Genomic DNA, 23,255 nt, shown 5'->3' on the forward strand with positions numbered 1-23,255 from the left:
AGGAAACGTCAAGAGCTAGTAACAAACCCATTTTTGAATAGGACTGTTGTTAGTAATATTGGTATAACTTCTTGTGTACAGCTTCGTTTCAGGTGGTTCAATATGTTTTGGAAAGGTATTTTATAAGTATATAACTTTCATTTAGACTTTAAAATCCAGTTTTGCTTTTATCCTCTCGAAAAAGGGTGATGAAGTGTAGAGGAGGTACTGCCCAAATTTCGTTTTAAAAATTCTACAAGGACTGCTGTGGGTATTTTGGGCATATCACTTTGTACAAAAGTGTTGTAGGGGTGATTCTAAATTGTTTGCGAACCTACGAAACATGTATATAACTTTCATTTATGACACAAATCCTGTTTCCCTCAATTACCCCTTCGAAACTAAGCGACAATACAAGACAGTAAGCTGTCCAGAATCCACGCTTTGATAATTTTGGCGAGTTTGACGAGTTTAAATTAAGGTAAGGGTTTTCCTTTAAAAGTGGTGTTTATGGTGTTTTTATGAAGTGTATTATATGTTGTTTAAGTGGCTGGAAATGTGAAAACATCTTACAAATGCTTGACGTTCGAAACAAACTAAATTGGAGTCGCTATAGTTGAATTGTCGTCGAAGTAAAGTATTGTGCTTGTGGCATACTGCTGAAGGTGTGTGGGGGATTTTTGGAGGGACTAAAGGTGTTCTAAAAGGGGTGTAGGTGCTGCTGGTAGCAGCCACACGATCCCTCATTTCGTATAACTAAAGGCTTGCGAAATAAAGACTAGAAACCTTGTTTTGGTGTCGTAATTTTCAGCAGGTTGTTTGGAGCTTGTGTTGTGTCATGTCGCCATGTTTCATGTGTATATATGCTGCAGGTTGTTGTTGTTGGTTGGCTGTAGTGATTAGGGATGTAATCGGAAATTCAGATAGGGCACTTTATAGGGGAGGTGCTGCCCAATTTTTGTTAACGCCTTAACTAATTAAAGAACTAGTCGAGGAGACGAATAAGGAAATAGGTTCCATGAATACTAAGGTGCAACTGAGGGCACTGAATATTTAAGGTTGTTGATACTCGCATTTCTTCCATGTTAAATAGGTTCGGAGGACGACGACGTGGACATTATTGAAAGAAGTCAATACGAGGTATGTGAAGCTTTCTTTTGGCATGTTTTTGGCATAAGTATGTAAAGCTTATCTTCTTTTCTTTTGGCATGGCTTAGCCATAAGTGGTTGGGATATGTAATGTGGAGATAGTCACATTCGTAGAATCCTGAGCATGATTCATTAATCTTTTTCACTTCTTGATGTTAGAACTCCCGCGATGGGTTGAGTTATGGTCTTGTAATCCTTTTACGTGATAGAAAAGTAATACACGTGAAGCCTATCCCTCCCTCTTCCTTGAAATGGCTTAATGTAAGTGAAATGATGTACGATATGAGTTAGAGACAGTTCCATTTATAGGCTCTGGATATGACTCAGGACTTGTACTCACTCCTAAATGTTAAACGCCTTAAAGTAGTTAAACTACGACCCTCGAGCCTTATATAGGCTGAATAGTGATTAGATGTGTAAGGTCCTAAACCTAGGGTTCTTGGGCATATTTTACGATAATGGTTGAGGGATAGTTGATATGCTACTGAGTCCTACATGTACGTATATGCATATTACATTATATATGGATCGGGCTGTCGTACTTCGGCATTATTATGCATTATACTGATCGGGCCGTCGTACCTCCGCATTATTATGCATTATACGGATTGGGCCATCGTACCTCGGCATCATCACGTCATATATGGATAGGGTCGTCGTACCTCGGCATCATCATGTAATATATGGATCGGGCCATCGTACCTAGGCATTATCATGTGACATATGGATTGGGCCGTCGTTCCTCAACATTATTATCATTATTATGCATTATATGGATCGGGCCATCGTTTCTCAGCATGTGCTTGCTATATATATGGATCGAACTGTACGTTCCATAGTGCTAACAATGTGCATATGCCTATCGTGATAAAGGATGTATTTGTAATACTAAGTCCCCGTGCGGGCCGGATACTATATGTGATATTGGTATACAAGACTTTATTTTGTGAGGTGCAGGTACAATACCCTATTAAATGCAATACTTGATTTCTTGCATCCTTGTTTTAGTTGTTATTTCAATTATGTTATGCTTATATACTCAGTACATGTATCGTACTGACCCCCATTTCTTTGGGAGGCTGTGTTTCATGCCCGCAGGTACAGATGTTCAGTTCAGAGATCCGCCAGCTTCGGATTTCCGCTAACCTATGATTGGAGGTGCTTTACTATTCCGGAGCTAAGTTTTTTTGTACTAGTCCTCCGATGTATATATGTATTTGTTTATTTAGGGGTACGACAGGGGCCCTGTCCCGCAATATGTTACCATTACCATTCTTAGAGGTCTGTAGACATATGTATGTGTGGGTTGTTCATGAGTTTATTTTGGTTGTGCCTATATGATACGTTGTAAATGTTTTTACATTATGGCAGCCTTATCAGCTTGCATTCTCTTTCATGATACGATACGAATGAAGGAGGCTACATGAACGTGAAAAAGTTTTAACCTATTGGGGTTTTGGGTGATTTATCACATTACCCATAGTTCAATTTGGTTATATTTGAAAGTTACGTATACTGGGGTCCAGGTCTGACCCCAGTCGCGGCCCACAGGGTTGGGTCGTAACACTATGATTGGAAGTGATAAGAGCAAAGAGTGAATAAAAGAAAAGAAAGAAGTATGATAAGATGGGACAAGCGAGTTTCAATGTGAATGAGATAGATGAAGCAGAATGAACCCAGAGATAAAAAGACTAGGTCTACCTCATACAAGTTATATCAGCAGGGTTATGCAACCTATAAATATATATGTGTTACGTATAGGTCCAAGTGAGTAAGTATGTGGTAAAAGAATAACGGTTCAATAAGGACAATACAGTTATAATATTTTGGATACGTTACATAGAGGTGGAGAAAAGATATCCATCCATGTGAGCCGGATAATCTATAACTCTACCAAAAAACTCTAAGGAAGGGAGAATGTGACACCCCATAGTAGGGAAGATTGGAAATATGGTTATAAGAATCTGGAAGAAGTTGGAGGCCAAGTAATGATTCGTAGGACTCAACTTACGTACCTAAGCTACCAACTTGAAAATCTTACATACGTAAGCTACTTGAGTACATACCAAGCTTACGTAGCAAGGATTATATAGGTTCATAAAGTATGATGAGATTACAAACCCACAAGGAGGAAAAAAGAGTGACACATGGCAGCATGCGAGAGTGCCATATGGCAGAAGATAAAAGTGTCATGTGGTAGAAGGTAGAGCAAGGGGTGGACCCCACCTGCCATGTGGCAGCCCCGGATTGGAGGAGGGGATGTGATGGCCCAATGAGGGCTTGACACGTGTCACCACTTAGTGCTTGACACATGTCACCCCCTAAATTATACTATATATATATATATATATATTATGAGTCATTCTTATCTACAGCTTCTACAGAAAAAAATAGAGAAGAGAAACCTTGAGCTAGAGAGGAGAAAGCCATGGGTTGGAGAAACAAAAGGGTAAGTCCTCCGATTTCATTCCATGAATTAATTATATAGGGTATAACACGATGATATGAAGTGGTAGTAATGTAAATTTATGATTTGGGGCAGCACCAAAAGGACAACAAGCAGCCAAAAAGTTTTAGTCGTGCTAAAGGAACTTCCGAGGTGAGTTTTGGAGAGTTTGGCGAGTTTTGGGAAAGGTAAGCTTTTACCTTTCAAATTTGAGTTTATTATGATGTTATTAGGTATATTAAATGTCTTAAATAAGGTTGGAAGTGGAAAAATTGCATAAGGATACTTGTCGTTAGAAACAAACTTAATTGAAGTTGTTATAGTTAAATCAAAGTCGGGTAGTGTGTTGTGATTGTTGTGTTGCGGTTGCAGCTGGTTTTGTTGCGTGGTGCAGGTATGGAAGATGTTTTAAAAAGGGTGTGGTTGCTTCTAGTTTCATCCACACGACCCTTCATTTCATATTGTTAAAGGTTTTACGAAATAAAGATTAAAAACTCTATTTCTGAATCGTAGTTAGGCAAGTTGTTTGGAGTTTGTATTGTGTAAAGTGGAAGTGATTTACTTGTAAATATGTGTTACACCCCATATATTTGAACTCGGAATGTTCCTTAAGTTACTTAGAAGCTAGTATGTGATCTACTTAAGTTACGACCCTATTGAACAACTCTAAGAAGGGAGAATGGGATACCCCGTGGTAGGGAAGATTGGAAATAGGGTCAAGAGAAGTCGGAAGGAGTTGGAGGCCAAGTAACGAGTCGTAGGACTCGACTTATCTACGTAAACTACTAAGTTAGAAGTCTTACATACTTAAGCTATTGGAGTACATACCAAGCTTGTGTATCAACGTAAGTTACGACCCTATTGAACAACTCTAAGAAGGGAGAATGGGACACCCCGTGGTAGGGAAGATTGGAAATAGGGTCAAGAGAAGTCGGAAGGAGTTGGAGGCCAAGTAACGAGTCGTAGGACTCGACTTATCTACGTAAACTACTAAGTTAGAATTGTTACATACTTAAGCTATTGGAGTACATACCAAGCTTGTGTATCATGGGTTACATAGGCTCTTAAAATAAGACGAGATTACGAACCTACGAGATAGAGCTAAAACTAGTTTCCGAACTTACGAAAGTGAATCAAGCAGGTGACAAGAAAGCAGGTGACAAGAAGGCAGGTGACAAGCAAGCAGGTGACTACCTACTAGGGATGGACCCCACGCTGCCATGTGGAAGTTTTGTGTTGGAAGCTTAGACGAGGTGGCACCCTAGGAGGCTGCCACATGTCACCCTAGAGGGATGCCACGTGTAACCTCCTAAGGAGGTGTATATATACATGTTGGCTGACTATTAACTCATTTTCCATCCAAAAACATCAGCCAAATAAGAGGAAAAACGTGAAGAACCAAAACGAACAAGGCAGCCACGTTTTTGAAGAATTAAAGGTGAGTTCTTCGATTTTCCTCCATAAATGAATTATCTACAATTTTTTTCAACCGTGTGGGGGTGTATACATGTGTATTAGTATTCCTACGGAACCATGGTTGCAGTTTACACTTGGAAAGAAATAAGAGAAAGTTGAAGGAGAAAATGTTAAGAACTAATTAACCAACCCATTTTTGGAAGGGACTATTGTTAGTAATATTGGTATAACTTCTTGTGTACAGATTATTTTTGAATGATTTAATATGTTTTGGAAAGGTATTTGATGTCTATATAACTTTTATTCAGACTCCAAAATCCATTTTTACTTGTATAAGCTCGAAAAATGGTGATAAAGTGTAGAGGAGGTACTGCTCAGATTTGGTTTTGGAAATTCTACACGGACAACTGTAAGTATTTTGGTCATATATTTTCGTACAAACTTTGTGTAGGGGTAATTCAAATTTTTTTGCGACCTTGATACACATGTATATAACTTTCATTTAGGCCACAAATCTTGTTTCCTTCAATTACCCCTCCGAAACTAAGCGACAATATAAGGCAGTGGGCTGTCCAGATTTCGCATTTTGATAGTTTTGGCGAGTTTGACAAGTTTAATGTAAGGTAAGGACTTTCCTTTTAAATTGGAGTTTATGGTATTGTTATATGGTGTATTACACCCTTTTTATGCTTCTGTATGTTTAAAAATGTCGTATAAATGCTCGACATTCGAAATACACTAAATTGGAATCGCTATAGTTAAATTGTCGTCGAAAGATAGTGTTGTTCGTGTGAGGTGATGATGCAGGGGTGTGATGTGTTGTTGAAGGGCCTAAATATGTTCTAATGTGGGTTAGGGTGCTGCTGGTTGAATCCACATGACCCCTCATTGCATATAATGAAAGGCGTTACAAAATAAAGGCTAGACGCCCTATTGTGCTATCGTATTTTTGAATAAGTCATTTGGAGTTTATGTTGTATATTATTGGTGTGAATTGTTGCAGGTTGTTGTTGTTGGTTGGCTGTAGGTCTTAGGGACCTAATTGGAAATTCGGATAGGGCACAGTATAGGGGAGGTGCTGCCTAATTTTTGTCAACGCCTTAGCGAATAACAGAACTAGTCGGGGAAAACGACTAAGGAAATAGATTCCATTAATACTAAGATGTAACCTAGGGTGCTGGAAAGTAAAAGGCATTGATATTCATACTACTTTCATGTTGAATAGGTTCAAAAGACGGTGGGTCAAGCAGGATAAGGAATAATTCAGACAAGGTATGTAAAGCTTTCTCTTGGCATGGTTTGGTATAAGTTCATACATCTATCTTTCTTTCCTTTTGGCAGTGTTTAGCCTTAAGTAAATTGTATATGAAGTGCAGGGATAATTCCATTCCCAGAATTCTGAGTATTGCCTAGTAGGGCTTCTGTATGTCAGAATGTAATGTATGGGAAGCTATCTCTCATTTCCATTGAGATGTATTTGATACGAAAATGAGATTACGATGCCATAGTGGTTCACCGAGCCCCATGAAGGGCCGGGTACGTTGTCGTGCACAATTCACTACATTGTTCACCGAGCTCTTCACTAGAGGGCCGGGTACGTATGTATATATATGATGATGTGTTGTAATAAGGTGGTGATGGCGCCGGCGTTATGATGGTCCTACAGATGTGATTCACCGGAACCCTGAAAGGGCCGGATATATTGTATAAATTTAGCATGCATGCTTTTGTGATTCACAGAATACAGGTACATGACTTCGATTTAATAATTTTTTCCCCTGCTTCTCTATTTCGAATATACCTTCAGTGTATTAGGTTACATTTTACATACTCAGTACATATGTCGTATTGACCCCCTTTCCCGGGGGGCTGCATTCATGCCCGCAGGTACAGATACAGATTTTGGGAGTCCGTCAGCTTAGGATTCCATGCAGCTCAGCTGGAAGAGGCTCCATTGTATTGGGGCCTACTTTTTGATACTGTCCATTGATGTATAAACATTGTTTTGTCTATTTTAGGGTACGGCGGGGGCCCTGTCCCGCCATATGTTATCATTTATATTTTTAGAGGTCTGCAGACATGTATATGTGGGTTGTGTATGTCAGTTTGATTCAACTGGGTCTAAATGATATATGATATATGTTATCGCCCAGTAGGGCTTTATTACATGATATTGTTTGTTTACAGTTCAATATGACCACAACTGATAGACATGTGTACCGGGGGTCCAGGTCGGACCCCAGTCGTGGCCTACGGGGTTGGGTCGTGACAGAAGTGGTATCAGAACAGTTCATCCTCGGAGTGTCTACAGACCGTGTCTAGTAGAGTCTTGGTTATCAATGTGTTACGCGCCATATCCATAAAGCTGTAAGAGGTATCCTTCAGGTCGCCGACAAGGGGCACCCTTTTTACTTGAAGAATTCTATTTCAGAGGAACAAAAGCTTAATTAAGTAATAAAGTTCAGATTACGGTATCTCCAATCGTATTTGTATTGTGGGAATACAAACAGAGGGCTCAGAATGAAGGATAAGATGACCCGCGAATGAGTTTCACTCTTTAGGAAAATACCAAGCCGTGAACTCCTAATTGTAATTAGACGAGTTGTTCATAACTCGAGGATAAACTCAGAAGGAGACCAGGTAGGTTAAGTACTAAAAGAAGTACTGTGATGTTTAAGAGGTTTCGATTTCTTCCAACAATGATTGGGAAAGGATTTATGATAACCGTTTATAGTTCTCCACCGACTAATTGGGGAAAGAGCTTCGAACAGAAGCACCACAAAGAAATGGCAGGGATGGAACACGAATACGAATTAAAAGGGGGATATGTAAGTATGAATTGAACAGTGTGATACGAGTATACAGGGATAAAGTGGAACCACTAGTCAGACGCACATAGTACGCGTTGACTAATTTAAAGGCCGAAGTTGAGAATGCAGTAAGAGCATAGGGCTTACGATACAAAAAAATGACGCATGTACACAACGTCACTCCAAAAATAGTGGCACCCTTAAGGGACGAGGATGGAAAACTTAAGGATCAAATGATGCAACTTCTATTCGTCCCAAGAAACAAAGGATATAGGTTGGGACAAAGCCACTCCTTCAAGAAAACTTGGAATGGTTATCGTTGGAATACTAGTACTGCCTAATTGAAATTGAATGACTGCAAGTACAATCAAATGAAAGTACGAGTATACTCTAAAGGGGGGAAGTTAATGAGAAAATGGCAAAAGTAAGGTGAAGGCAATCGATATGGGAATATATCTGAGACGAACGTCTTAACTTCAATAAGGTATCTTTCCGAACCAAGTTAAAAAGGTTCAGAGGCTACCAATAGTTGGATGGAAGCCAAAATGCTACATAAGGCAGCGATAAGAAGTTGTGACGAGACCCTGAACAACATAACCCTAGAAGGCGGCTACGTATAAAAACAAAATAGTGTAACCATGAAAGGATATCAAATAATTCAAGAGACACTATGAAGGAGAATGACAGTATGCTAGACCAAAAGCCAAAACGTTGGTCATAGAGTTAGTCACAAATGATGTTGCGATAGATAAATAACTAAAGGAAAAGGAATAGAAAGCTTCCTGTGGTAGTAAATGAGGAGAACACAAAGTGAATGGAGGATAGTGGAGATACAGGTCTACGCTGACACTAGATTCAAGATAACAGATGAAAGGACAGGGCAAAACATAAAGACTCGCAAGATAACGCTGAGGTAAATCAGGAGCTAAGTTGAGTGCCCCACTCATTAGGGTAAGGATTACAATGAAACGCAACACGAAGACTTCCCAGAGAGGTCACCCATCCCAATATTACTCTCGCCCCAGCATGCTTAACTTCGAAATTCGGATGGGACTTAATACGTTAGTGCTGGTATGGTCACGCGAGACGGAAGCATCTGACTAGTAACGGAGAAACAAGATGAGATTATGTACCCGAAGTATTATAAAATATGGTAAAGAAAATTGTAACAAGGTCTTAAGAAAAACAAGAAGGATTAGCTATTTGCTAACTGACGACACACTTGAATGGCACAGCTCTTCAACATAGAACTAGTTAATGAGAGGAAAACCGCAGAATGGCTATATAGGCCAGTGGGCGAGGGAATTTTGACACCACTTGGTAGCCAACTCTGAGAGCGAAAAAGAAAAACCCAAGGGTAAGGGTTCTAGCGGATGTAATTTACAAATGACAGGAAGTAGTGCCCAAGGTCGAAAATCCCACAATATGACCAGGACTACAAAACTTATTTGCACTCCAGCGCCAGATGACTCTGGAGGAAATGTTACTTGTGGAATAACGATATTAGTCCTTACTCCTTCGATCAAAGGTTACCTAATCCGCCGAGAAGCTGTAAAATTATAGAGTAAAAAAAATATGGTAGGACCTTACGGAGTCCCCACAGCTATTATCCCAAGCGAAGGAGCCCAAGTTGCAACTAACTACCGAGAGGTGCAAAGATAAGTTAAGCCAAACTACCGAGATGGAATTAGTACTATGGGTGAAGTAAGACATGGCCACGATTGGACCAAAGATCTACCCCGACCTCGAGGGTAGGAAGGGAGGAAAGGCTGGGTAAGACATGAGGACTGGCGAGGTAATGCTAGGATGCTTCTTGTACCCTCTCGTATTCTTGTAAAGGTAAAGAATGATAGAAGATAATGTGTCTAGAGGATTATAAGCAGGGGTAAGGGAAATTGTGATAAGGTTTAAGTAAAACTGACTGAACTAGCTGGTTACTACAGGATAGCGAGCTTCTATGCCAAAACTCTTTTGGAATTACACCAGATCATGTTAGACAAAGAACAAAATGACTACGAGCGCCGTTATATGGGGGGACTGCAACATTATTCGGTAGCCAACCCTAAGAATTGGAAAAAGAGGGGAAGAAGGACCCAAAAGATCGAATGCCAGTTAAAGTTCTGAAAGTAGTCGAGAAAGACTATACGAGGCTAACGGTTCCCAAATTATCCACGTCATTACGCACCCATTTTATACTGGGTAAGAGTAGGGTGCTATATGAGTTGTTGTGATTAGGCTAATGAATCATCCCATTTGCTTCTAATCAAGAGCACCTATCCTGCTGAAATTAGAGGGAGTTATAGAACATGGAGAATGGTAAGGTTCCGTGAGGTTTCCTTCTCTAATATCCAGATAAAGGGACTACAATTATAATTAACGCCTTGAGATCAGTCCAAGAAGAGGTCAGGAGCACAGACAGGTCTTAGTACCGTATATCTCCCTCGAGCTACTAAACAGACTGAACGCACTATTAGACGCTAGAAGATATATCAGAAGCCGGGAGATTAACTTCGACGGTAGCCGGAATGATTATCCATCACTTATCAAGTTGCCTATAATAATAATTACTACTCCAGTATTCCAATGGCCTCGACATGATTAAGCAAGCTATTGACTAAAAGCCCAGAGTCGGCAGGAATGATATACAGATAATCGACGTCGACATACAGAGTTCAAGTTGATGATTGGATGTTCATCATAGGGTCACCTAGAAAAGGAACTTGACCCAAAATATGTTAGACGGTATCAAGTTACTCATAAGGTGGGCAACGTGGCTGGTAATTTAAGCTTACCACCTCAGTTGGAAACTATACGCCCAGTCCATTAGTTACTGACGAGTCACCCAGGGTATATTCCATAAATGAGGTCCAATAGATGGAATCCTATGAGGAAAATCCTACCACAATCCTGGATCGGCAAACTGGAAGATTGTAGACTAAAGACGTACCTTCCGTCAAGTTATGGTGGAAAAACCAAAACCAGAAAGAGGATGATCGGGGAACTGAAGAGAACATGGAATACAAGTATTTGCACCTGTAACCGATGTCTACAGGTAACTCCAACTCTTGAGCACTCGTATGTTAATAATATAGATGGGAATGTATGTGATAGCATAAAGGAAAGGAACCCCTCTATAATTTATATAAAGTCTTACAGAAGGTTGCATTTAACATTCGGGGACGAATGTTATAAAGGGGGGAAGGATGTTACACCCCACATCTTTGAACTCGGAATGTTCCTTAAGTTACTTAGAAGCTAGTATGAGCCCGTTTGGATTGGCTTTAAGTTGGTCAAAACCAACTTAAAGCCCCTTTTCAACTTTTGGACGTGTTTGCCTAATGCTAACTTTAAGCCAGAAAGTTCTTAAAGTCGGTCAAAAATGAAAAGTTAGGATTCCTAACTTTTTTTTCTAAGTGGTTAAAGTCATTTTCTTTGACCATGGAAATTACTTTTATATCCCTTATATTTTAACTAAATTCCCAAACTACCCTTTTTATTCTTTTAACCCTAAAATTCACATAATTTTCCTAATTTAAACACTTTTATCCAAACACTCAATTGCTTATTTATAAAAATAACTTTCAGCACTTTAAAGTTCTAAAAGCACTTCATATATAAAAGTTACTTTTTTTAAGCTCATCCAAACGGGCTCTATGTGAGCTACTTAAGTTACGACCCTATTGAACAACTCTAAGAAGGGAGAATGGGACACTCCGTGGTAGGGAAGATTGGAAATAGGGTCAAGAGAAGTCGGAAGGAGTTGGAGGCCAAGTAACGAGTCGTAGGACTCGACTTATCTATGTAAACTACTAAGTTAGAAGTATTACATACTTAAGCTATTGGAGTACATACCAAGCTTGTGTAGCATGGGTTACATATGCTCTTAAAATAAGACGAGATTACGAACCTACGAGAGGGAGCAAAAACTAGTTTCCGAACTTACGAAAGTGAAGCAAGCAGGTGACAAGCAAGTAGGTGACAAGCAAGCAGGTGAAAAGAAGCTAGGTGACAAGCAAGCAGGTGACTACCTACTAGGGATGGACCCCACGCTGCCACATGGCAGTTTTGTGCTGGAAGCTTAGACGAGGTGTCACCCTAGGAGGCTGCCATGTGTCACCCTAGAGGGCTGCCATGTGTCACCTCCTAAGGAGGTGTATATATACATGTTGGCTGACTCTTAACTCATTTTCCATCCAAAAACATCAGCCAAATAAGAGGAAAAACGTGAAGAACCAAAATGAACAAGGCAGCCACGTTTTTGAAGAATTAAAGGTGAGTTCTTCGATTTTTCCTCCGTAAATTAATTATCTACAATGTTTTTCAACCATGTGGGGGTGTATACATGTGTATTAGGATGCCTACGGAACCATGGTTGCAGTTTACACTTGGAAAGAAATAAGAGAAAGTTGAAGGAGAAAATGTTAAGAACTAATTAACCAACCCGTTTTTCGAAGGGACTGTTGTTAGTAATATTGGTATAACTTCTTGTGTATAGATTCGTTTTGAATGATTTAATATGTTTTGGAAAGATATTTCATGGATATATAAATTTCATTCAGACTCCAAAATCCAGTTTTACTTGTATCAGCTCGAAAAATGGTGATGAAGTGTAGAGGAGGTACTGCTCAGATTTGGTTTTGGAAATTCTACACGGACAGCTGTAAGTATTTTGGTCACATATTTTCGTACAAAATTGATGTAGGGGTAATTCAAAATTGTTTGCGACCTTGATACACATGCCTATAACTTTCATTTAGGCCACAAATCTTTTTTCCTTCAATTACCCCTCCGAAACTAAGCGACAATATAAGGCAGTGGGCTGTCCAGATTTCGCGTTTTGATAGTTTTGGCGAGTTTGACAAGTTTAACGTAAGGTAAGGACTTTCCTTTTAAATTAGAGTTTATGGTATTGTTATATGGTGTATTACACCCCTTGTATGCTGCAGGAAGTTTAAGAATGTCGTAGAAATGCTCGACGTTCGAAATACACTAAATTGGAATCGCCATAGCCTATATGTATACATTGGTCAGGGGTACGATGGGGCCCTGTCCCATCATATGATTATTTTATCATTCTGCAGAGGTCTGTATAAATGTATTTGTGGGTTCTGCATATGTTTTGGGCTTTTGTGTTCCGTGATGGCCTTATCAGCTTTCATGAGCTGCATCTATTTTCGTGCGCTATTTAGTGACCTTTATTAATTTTTATATTTGTTTATTCTGCTAATATGCTAATTTAGGCTAAGGGTACGTATGGGTGTCCAACTCAGGCACGAGTCTTGGCCTACGGGATTGGGTCATAATAATAAATATATCTGATTGCATAAGCTATGTGTCTGATACCATAAATTGTGCCTTGATTTCATAAACTATGTGGCATTATCTTGGTACATGCTTGTGGTTCCTGATGGCCTAATTGATGAAATCCCTAATAACATCTAAAGGGTACCTCGGAGAATTACTTCCCTAGTCTTCAAGTGACAGTTCACATGACTATTTGATTAAGTCTCAGGAGATGACCTAGTTGCATATGGTTTCTTACTACTCTACTCGTGCATATGGTAACCCTTCTTTTACCGAGTCACACGATGGGCCGAGAACGTTATCGTGCACATCTTTATTACTCCTTCACCTAGTCCTAAGCCGGCTATATATATAAATGTATGAAGTACACGATAATGAAATGCCATAAACGATGAAGTTGAAGCATACAATGACGTCATATATGATGACGTTATTCACCGAGTCCCAGGACGGATGTGTATATAAATGATGATATGATGAAAATATGGATCAAGCCGTACATTCCTCGGTATATTTTACAATGTGATAATGGCACTGAATCCCATAAAGGGGCCGAGTGCGATACGTTATGTATACTACTCTTTCACTGAGTCTCTCACTAAAGGCCTGGATACTTACGTAGGCATGCATATAAAAATATAGGGATACACTTATGAACCCGATCCCCATAGTGGACCGGATGTACTATGATGACATATACGATAAGATTATACCATATACGATGTTATAATGCCGTATACGATGACCTGATGAAATAATATACATGATAAGAGAGGATGATGATATGGTGATATGGTAATATGATGAAATAGTTATGATACCGAGTTCCTTAGCGAGCCGGGCACAGCGTATGATGATGTATATGACTACCTATCCTAAGGTGCAGGTACATTAATTTGTTAATTGTTACACTTATCCCCTGCATCCTTGTTTCAGTTATGGTCTGAGTTATGATATGTTATGTTATACATACTCAGTACATATATTGTACTGACCTCCCTTTCTTTGAGAGGGGCTGCATTTTATGCCCTAGGTACAGATACTTACTTTGGAGATCCACTAGCTTAGGACTCTAACTCATCTATGTCGGAAGTGCTCCACTATTCCGGAGCCTAGCTTTTCGTGCTGATCATATAATGTATATAGTTGTTTATTCAGGGGTACAGCGGGGGCCCTGTCCAGCCATATGTTACTATTAATATTCTTAGAGGTCTTTAGACATATGTAGGTGGGTTGTTTATGAGTTTGATTCAGTTGTGCATATATGGCATATTATAAATGTTATCATCTCAACTCTTTAAAATAGATAAAACTCAGCTCAATGAATGCATTTAAAAGCAGAATCTGACTTCTCACTCAATATCAAAATATATATTTAGATGCCTTAATACTCAATTCATTAAGATTCAATAATGCTCATGCTAAAATTAATAACTAAGAGACTTCTAAATCTCAACTTATGCACAAACTCTTTCTTTATTAAAAGATGACATATATCATTCTTTAAACTCAAAATAATGCATAAAAATAATCTCAAGAACTCAACTCATGAAAATTATTAATGTATATTTATATTTAAAAACTCAATAAGGAATTTCATAAGTGACTCAAGAATTCAATTTATTGGGATTAAAACTCAACATGATTGAATGAAGATGTAGGGCACTAGGAAGAACTTAGTCCAACATTGTGATTAGCCTTACATATCTAGAAGATCAATAATCTATATGAAACGTGAAGAAATAAGTTGAAAAGCTTGAACCCTAACTTCTCATCATCTCCTTAATACTTGCTCTCAAAATATTCTAATTGTTAATAAGGGAAAAGGCTTGTTGGGAACTGATAAGGGACTAATTTTAGTTACAAAATGTATTGGTTTTAGTTTGGAAAAGGTGATAAAATACTGGAATACCCTTCATTAAAAAATGAAGTGGCCATCTACGTGCCCTTCCTATGGACAGTAGGAACTTCTACGGACTTTAGGATCACTCTCGTAGGAACAAGGGTCCAAAATTAGACCTCATAGGTTTAAGGCTGGTGGGTCTATGACCATACTTCCATGGGTCCTAGACCACATGATAATTCATAAGGGACATTCATAGGGACACAGAGGTCCCTTGAAGGTTGGGCTCTACTAGCCATCCTACGACTTGTCAATGTTCTTAGGGTCATAAGGCCCAATCATAGGAATATGTGCACATTCTTGTAGCTACTAGAATGTGACACTACGATCTACAATTGGTCCTATGACTTTTAATGCCTTCTACGGATCATAAATCTCACTCATAGGACTCATCTCTAGAACTCAAAATTTGGCTAAGTATAGGAGGGTCTATGAGGCACACCTACAACTTGTAGACTTTTCTATGGATTGTAGGTTCCCTTGTCGCCTACTTCGGTAGCCTATACTTCTCAATTTGTCTTTGCTTCTTTGTCATGATCCAAGCCTAGGGCCTAGATGTTACACACCGAATAAGACACCTGCAGAAACCTCAGCTCGTTTAGCTTTTCATGGATAATGATATTTAATAACAAGCAAAAATAAAAAGGGAAAACGGGATTAAGGGAAACATTTAAATAGGAACCAAAAGTAGTCCAACTTTTCTTTTTATATGTCCAATAGTACCGCTACATCACAGACTTGGTGTGGGCTAAGAAATGTCCTTAGATCACCCTCATAATAAAAGTCAAAAGTACCGAAAGGAATCCAAAGTTCTTTACATAACATGAACTAAAAGATAAAACGGATATTGTTCTTGAAACATGAGAACTTACCAAAACATTAGCCTTCAATGATCAAACTATTCACGAGGAGGTGAGTATGGAGCAATGCCCATCCCTACATGGTTATATCATGTAGGCAAAAGAGTATGTGTTAGTACTTTGAATGTACTAAGTGTGTAGGCATTCATGAATATTAAAGAAACATTAAACATTTACGTAGTATAAAGCATAGTGTAATTCATGCATAATCAATCATGTAAATAACATTTGAAATATTCATTTGTGGAAATATGTCTATTACCGACATTTAAGATCATGCAAGCTATTACATAGAATCCAACATAAATCCTTACATTGGCACAAGGAGTCTACTTTTCAGGTATAACTCCGTCAACTTCATTTATTTCTTTAATTTAACTTTAAAGACTATTTGTGGATCCACTGGCCTAAGCCTACAAGGGCTTCTATGTTGAGCATAGTTAATGGGAAAAAGGGTTGCTAATATGATTCCCTTACCGAGTCCCAAAATGATGCCCCATTCGGTGCTAAATCAATTTCATAGAATAGTTCATATAATATGAACATAATCATTTATATAACTTTAGATCATCAAAACATTATTCGGTAGAATAGCTCATTAAAACCTTTCAATAGATTCACACAAGTGAGAATTGTCCTTTCATAAGTAGAATCCATTATTTTGTAATCATTTAATCATTCCTTCATTTCATAAGACTGCCTTTAACCATTGACATTTGATTTCATAAACATTCATTTTGAAGTCAAAGCTTTCTATTCAACTTCATTGAGAATATAGAAAAACTAGGGGGTTTCTATTCATTCAACCTATAAATCATTTAAAATAATGCTAGCATGTATAAGAGTAATTAAATGCATCAATTAAGATATCTTTGAAATAATCCACAAAAACACCTTGAAACCCTTTCATGCCTTCATATAAGTACCTTTAATAAAATCATCAATTTCATGCAATGAAGAGTCAATATAAGCTAAGATAGATAAATAAAATTTAAATAAACAACAATCCATGCATTTGGAATTATGATATAGAACCCATAAGATTTCACCATTTCAAATTGAACTATTAAATTGGAAAAAATATTTGGACTCCATAGGTGGAAGAACCCATTAATGAGACCCACATACCTTGGGGAAATACATCCCTAATGAAGGCTTGAAAATAATTGAGACTTGAACAAATCTTGAAATGGAACCCTAGCTTTGCTTGAAACCCTTGGGAGGAATTTGAGAGAAGAAAATTTTGTGTTTTGAGTCTAAGTGTGATAAATGAGGGCTTTGGAAGGTTAAGGATATTAAGGTAGGTCAATTCTGTCCCCAACATGTCCACACTTCAATATTAAAATATTGGAAAAGACTAAAATGCCCCTTTTTAAATCTGACCAGACTGGCTTCACAGAGAACCCATCATGGTCCGTGGTGCTCACTATGGCTTATGGTGGTAACCCGTGATGTTTGACTTGGAGGGAAAAATCATGTTGTTTGCAGGAAATTCTCTAAACTTTCTCCATGGAGACCTTCTCGGTCCGTGATCCCGTGGCCATGGTGTAGGTCCTATAGGATGACCTATAGGAGTGACCACCATGAAGCACCCCACGGCCTATGAATGTAACATTCCTTAAAAATATTTATAAGTGCCTTACAAATTCCTTGGGAATATAGACAAAACTCAAAGAAGCTATAAAGGTCACTATATGAATGAACTTTAGCGCTACTCGATAGCAAACCCTAAGGATATGAAAAAAATAAGAAGAAACCCAAAAGGTAAAGTATCAGTTAAAGTCTTCTAAGGAAGTTGAGGAGTAATACATGAGGTCCCCACAACTATTGTTTTGAGTAGAGAGGCTTAAAGTACAGCTAACGCTTGAATAGCAGCCCAAGAATAGATTGGGAACATAGGTAGGTCTTAGTATCACCTTTCACCCTCAAAACTGATAAACAGGCTAAGCATACCACTTAAATGCTAGATGATATATCGTGAGATGGTGTTGTTGACTTCAAAGGTAGCTGGGATGATTACCTCTCACTTATCAAGTTGCCTACAATAATAACTACCATTCTAGTATCCCAATGACACCGTACAAGATTGGTAGGATAGGACGTGTAAGTCCCCTATTGGTTGTGTTGATAGTAGAAATACTAAGCTAGTAGGCCCAGACAAGATTGAGCAAGAAATTGACTAGTAGCCCAAAGTCGGCAAAAATGATATATAGATAATCGACATCGACATTTAGAGTTCAAATTGATGATTGGGTGTTCAGGGTCACCCAGGAAAGGAGTAATAAGATTTGGCGAGAAAACGAAACTGAGCACAAAATGCATTAGACCTTATCAAGTTACTCGTAAGGTGGACAAAGTTGCTTGTAAGTTGAACTTACCACCTGATTTGGAAACTATACACCTAGTCCATCAGATAGGAATGCTTCGCAATGGTACTAGTGATCCACCCAGAGTATGTACCATAAATGATGTCCAGAAAATGGAATCCTGCGAGGAACAACCTATCACCTTCTTGGATTGGCAAATTAGGATGTTGCGAACTAAGGACGTGACTTCTGTCAAGATATTGTGGCAAAACCAAAACCAGAGAGGGATGACCTAGTGTGACAAAAGAGAGGTAGAGAAGAGATATCGTACTTGTTCCCTATACCCAAAGGTAATCTAAACTCCTAGATAGAATTGATGGCAACTGTTATAGAGAATGCCTGGAATCCTTGTAAAACCTTACGAGACAAGTTAACATTCGAGGACAAATATTCTAAAGGGGGGAAGGATATTATACCCCGCACTTTTGTACCTTGAAATGTGTTCCTAATCTTCTTAAAAATAGCCATATAAACCCTACTCTCCACACACATCAAATACCTCTAAGGAAGAGAGGAGGTGATGCTCCATAATAGGGAAGGTTGAAAATAGGTTATAAGAATTCGAAAGGAATTGGAAGCCAAAAAATGGTTCTTAGGACTTGACTTACATATGGATGCTACCAACTCGGAAGTCTTACAAAGTTAAGCTATTTGAATGCAAGTAGAGCTTACGTAGCAAGGAGTACATGGGTTCTTAAAGTAAGACGAGATCACGAACCCATGCAGAGGGAGAGGAGCACCACATGGCAGAAAAAGGAGGCGCCATATGGCAGTGTGAGGAAATGACACATGGCAGTAGGTGACCTACCTATTTGGGGTCAAGTAGGTGACCCACCTACTTGGGGGTGGGCCCTACCAAGGACACATGGCAGCATGTGATTGGTTGCATGAGATGACGTGGCTATCTAAGGGCTAGACATATGTCACCCTTAGGGGTTGACACATGTCACTATCCAAAAAGGTATATAAATATATGTTGATGACTAATTCCTCATTTCATCAACTTAAACTTAGCCAAAGTTGAGAGAAAACCCTAAGGAACTAGAGAGAGAGCTACGGCCAAGGCCAATTTGAGGTAAGTCTCCAATTTTTCTCCGTAAATTAATTATCTAAAGTGTTCCTCGATCACGTGGAGGTGTATATAGGTACTTTATGATGACTAAGGAGTTATTTCTTCAGCTTTATACTTAGAAAAATAAGAGAAAGTTGAGAGAAAAACATTAGGAGCAAGAAGAGGAGAGCTACGGGTTTGCTCCCAAAAAGGGACTTGGTGAGTTTTTTATGTCATTGCATTATTATCTCCTCGTATAGTGTACCCATACCTTTAGTGAGGGACTAGATGGATAATGCAGTGAACTGTGCACGAGAATATACCCTGGCTCGGGACTCAGTGATTGAACGGTTACCGTATTCACGAGTAGAGTAGTGAGTAAATATATGTAATTAAAATCATTATCAGAGACTCAATAGAATAAGAAAATTAAGCTTTTTCCAGAGGACCTGAGTAGTAGTGTAGTCATCTTGAGTACCCTCTAAATGCCATTATGGGCTATACCAATTGTAACCTCGGGGACCCTATACCTGTACCAATGTAAGGCCAACTCCCTTATGGAATCAGAAACACTTGTTATCATATAGTCTTTAAGACTTAGAGCCTGTACATTTGGTACCTCTTTAACATATAGAAGTTTCCAGGGAAATAACTCAAATACTATAGGAGTTCAATATTCATAAATAAATAAGAGATGCTTAAGAATTGAATTACCCCGTAGCTCATATCATATTTAACTTACAACTAGGACATGCCAAAAAAAGAAAGAGAATAAGCTTTATTTAGTTTGTACTTCCCTTCATGTGGTCATCATATATATATATTTCATCCCCGGCCCATCCTGGGGCTCGGTAAACAACTATGGCATCATAATCTCATTTTCATGCCAAGTACATATCAACAAAAAGGAGAGATATCTTTCCACACACTACTTTTTAACATGTAGAAGCCTTGGCAGGCGATACTTAATTTTTGCAGGGGTTCCAATACCAAGTAGTGGACATGGATTATGAGGCGTACTTGGAGTTCTAGGAATGGAATTATCCCCACATTTCACGTACAATTCACTTACGGCTAAGGCATGCCAAAAGAAAAGAAAGATAGCTTTACATACCTCTTACGAGTTACTCTTTATCATGTTCTTCTCATCATCCTTTGAACCTATTCAACACGGATGCAATATGAATATCAACCATCCTTGACTTTTCATCATCTTAAGTTGGACACGAGTATTCATAGAACTCATTTCCTCATTCGTCTTCTCGACTAGTTCTTTAGCTAGTTAAGGAGTTAACGAAAATTGGGCAGCACCTCCCCTATAACATGCCCTATCCGAATTTCCAATTACATCCCTACTTACTAAATCCAACCAACAACAACAAACTTCAGCATGTATATAAGAAATTCACATCAACATTTCCACAATACAACCCCAACCAACTCGCTTAAAAGTACGATACCAAAATAGGGTTTCTAGTCTCTATTTTATAAAACCTTTAACCATACAAAGCGGAGGGTATTCTGGCTGAAACCATCAGCTCCCACACCTCTTTTAGAATAATTTTAATACCTTAAACACATCACCACACCACCTACAGCTGCATAACCAGAATCACAATACCCAACTCGACTTCAATTTAACTATAACGACTTCAATTTGGATTGTCTCCAATGTCAAGCATTCCTATTCAATTTTTATATTTAAAGCCACCAAAATGGCATATAATACACTCCATAAAAATACCATAAACTCCAAATTTAAAAGAAAGACCTTACCTTACCCGAAATTGGCCCAAACTTGCCAAAACCCTCCACGGAAATCTTTTAATTGCGGCTGAAAGTAGTGGACTATAGGTTTTTCTTCTCCACTTCCCCAAATTCAAATTTATTGTTATTAAGCACCTTCATATCATTGTAGTATACCTTAAATAATTAATTAATAGAGCAAAAGTCGGAGGCTTACCTCAAGGTAGCCAAACCCGTAGCCCCTCTCCTTGGTTCTCCAAGTTTTTCTTTCAACTTTCTCTTATTTTTTCCAAGTGTACGGATGAAGAACTGATTCCGTAGGCATCGTAAAATACATATATACATCTCCACATGCTTGAGCAACACCGTAGATAATTAATTCATGAAGGAAAATTGAAGACTTACCTTTTTTTTTCCTTGTTGTCGTAGGTAGTCTCTCTTTCTCTCACATTTTCTCTCTTAGTTTCTAGGCTTCCTTTTCTCTTCTTAGCTGAATTTTAGGCTAAGGATCACATTTTTAGTAATATAACATACATATATATGTTGTCTTAGGAGGTAACACGTGTTATCCCCATAGGGTGACACGTGTCCAACCCTTATTGGACCAACGTAACCATACAACCAATTAGGGGCTGCCATGTGTCCTTAATGGTTCCCACCCCCAAGTAGATGGGTCACCTACTTGACCCCAAGAAGGTGGGTCACCTTCTTCCACATGTCACCATCCTAGGCTTCCACATGGCGCTTTCTCTTACTGCCACGTGTCATTCTCCTCTCTCCTCGTGGGTTTGTAATTTCATCTTACTTTAAGAGCCCGTGCACTCCTTGATGCGTAAGCTTGGTATGAACTCAAGTAGCTTACGAATGTAAGATTTTTCAAGTTGGTAGCTTTCATACGTAAGTCGAGTCCTACGACTCATTTCTTAGCCTCCAACTCCCCTCGAATTCTTATAACCTATTTCCAACCTTCCCTCAACACATTATCATAAAGTATGTCCAAGAGCTTAAGAGACATTCTGAGCTCAAGATTATGGGGTGTAACACCTCTCAACACATTATCATAAAGTATGTCCAAGAGCCTCTAGGTCTGGGAGCTTATACATCCAATCATTATTCAGTATGTAGAAGATTCGAGGGTCATGGTTCAACTACTTTAAGACCCTTACCATTCAAAGGTGAGTATATGTCATGGGTTATGCCCAGAACCTACAAAGGGAATTAAATCTAACTCATATCATATATTGCTTCACTTACATTAAACTATTTCAAGAGAGGGAAGAGATAGGCTTCACGTGTACTACTTTTCATCATGTTGATGACTTATAAGGCCATAACTCAACTATCACAAGAGTTCGAACATTGAGAAGTGAATAAGATTTACGAACCATACTCAGGGTTCTAAGAATGGAATTATCCCCACAGTACATATACCAAGAACTCATGGCTAAGACATGCCAAGAGAAAAGAAGAGACAAGCTCTACATACTCATCACTTTCTAACGTATCGAAGACTTGAGAAGCCCTAGTTCAATTACTGTAAGAGTGCTTTCATCAAGGAGTAAATAAGGATTGTGAATTACACTTGGCATTTATGAGTAGATTTACCCTCGAGCTCATATCATTCATTACTTAACTTGAAGACATGCCAAGAGAAAGGAAAGGGTAGCTTCACATACCTGCAGTAGCTCATTTGTAACCCAGCTTACTTTATACTCCTTCAACCTATTTAACATGAGAGTAACACTACGATTAATGAACTTCAACTTTCTAGAACCCAAATTCATATTCAAGTATCTATAGAACTCATTTCCTTAACCATTTCCCCCAACTAGTTTATTACTAGTTCCGAAGTTAGCGGAAATCGGGCAGCATCTCCCTTATAACTTTCCCTATCCAAACTTCCAATTTTAATCTCTAACATTATAATACATATTCACAACAAAAATAATAAACCATATATAAAAAACTAATTCGACATTATTCAAAACAAGTCCCAAATAGTCCGCTCAAAACTACGACTACAAAATATGGTTTTTAATCTCTATTCCATAAAACCTTTAACCATAGGTAAAGGAGGGTTATATGTATGAAAACAGAAGATAAAAAACCATCTCCAACCGTAGAACCACAATCGCAACAACACTACTTAACTTCAATTTACTAAAACGGCTCCAATTTATTTTATTTCTCACGCCAAGTATACTTATGAAATTTTCTTACTTCAA

At 38.6% G+C, this 23,255-nt stretch overlaps 1 pseudogene; it reads right to left on the bottom strand.

Moving 5' to 3' along the window:
* Positions 1–8,765: 8,765 nt before the first annotated feature.
* On the bottom strand, positions 8,766–8,885 carry LOC129890919 (5S ribosomal RNA; annotated as a pseudogene).
* Between the last annotated feature and the right edge of the window lie 14,370 nt (positions 8,886–23,255).

The sequence above is a fragment of the Solanum dulcamara genome, chromosome 5 (genome assembly GCF_947179165.1).
Source record: "Solanum dulcamara chromosome 5, daSolDulc1.2, whole genome shotgun sequence".
NCBI classification, from domain to species: domain Eukaryota; kingdom Viridiplantae; phylum Streptophyta; class Magnoliopsida; order Solanales; family Solanaceae; genus Solanum; species Solanum dulcamara.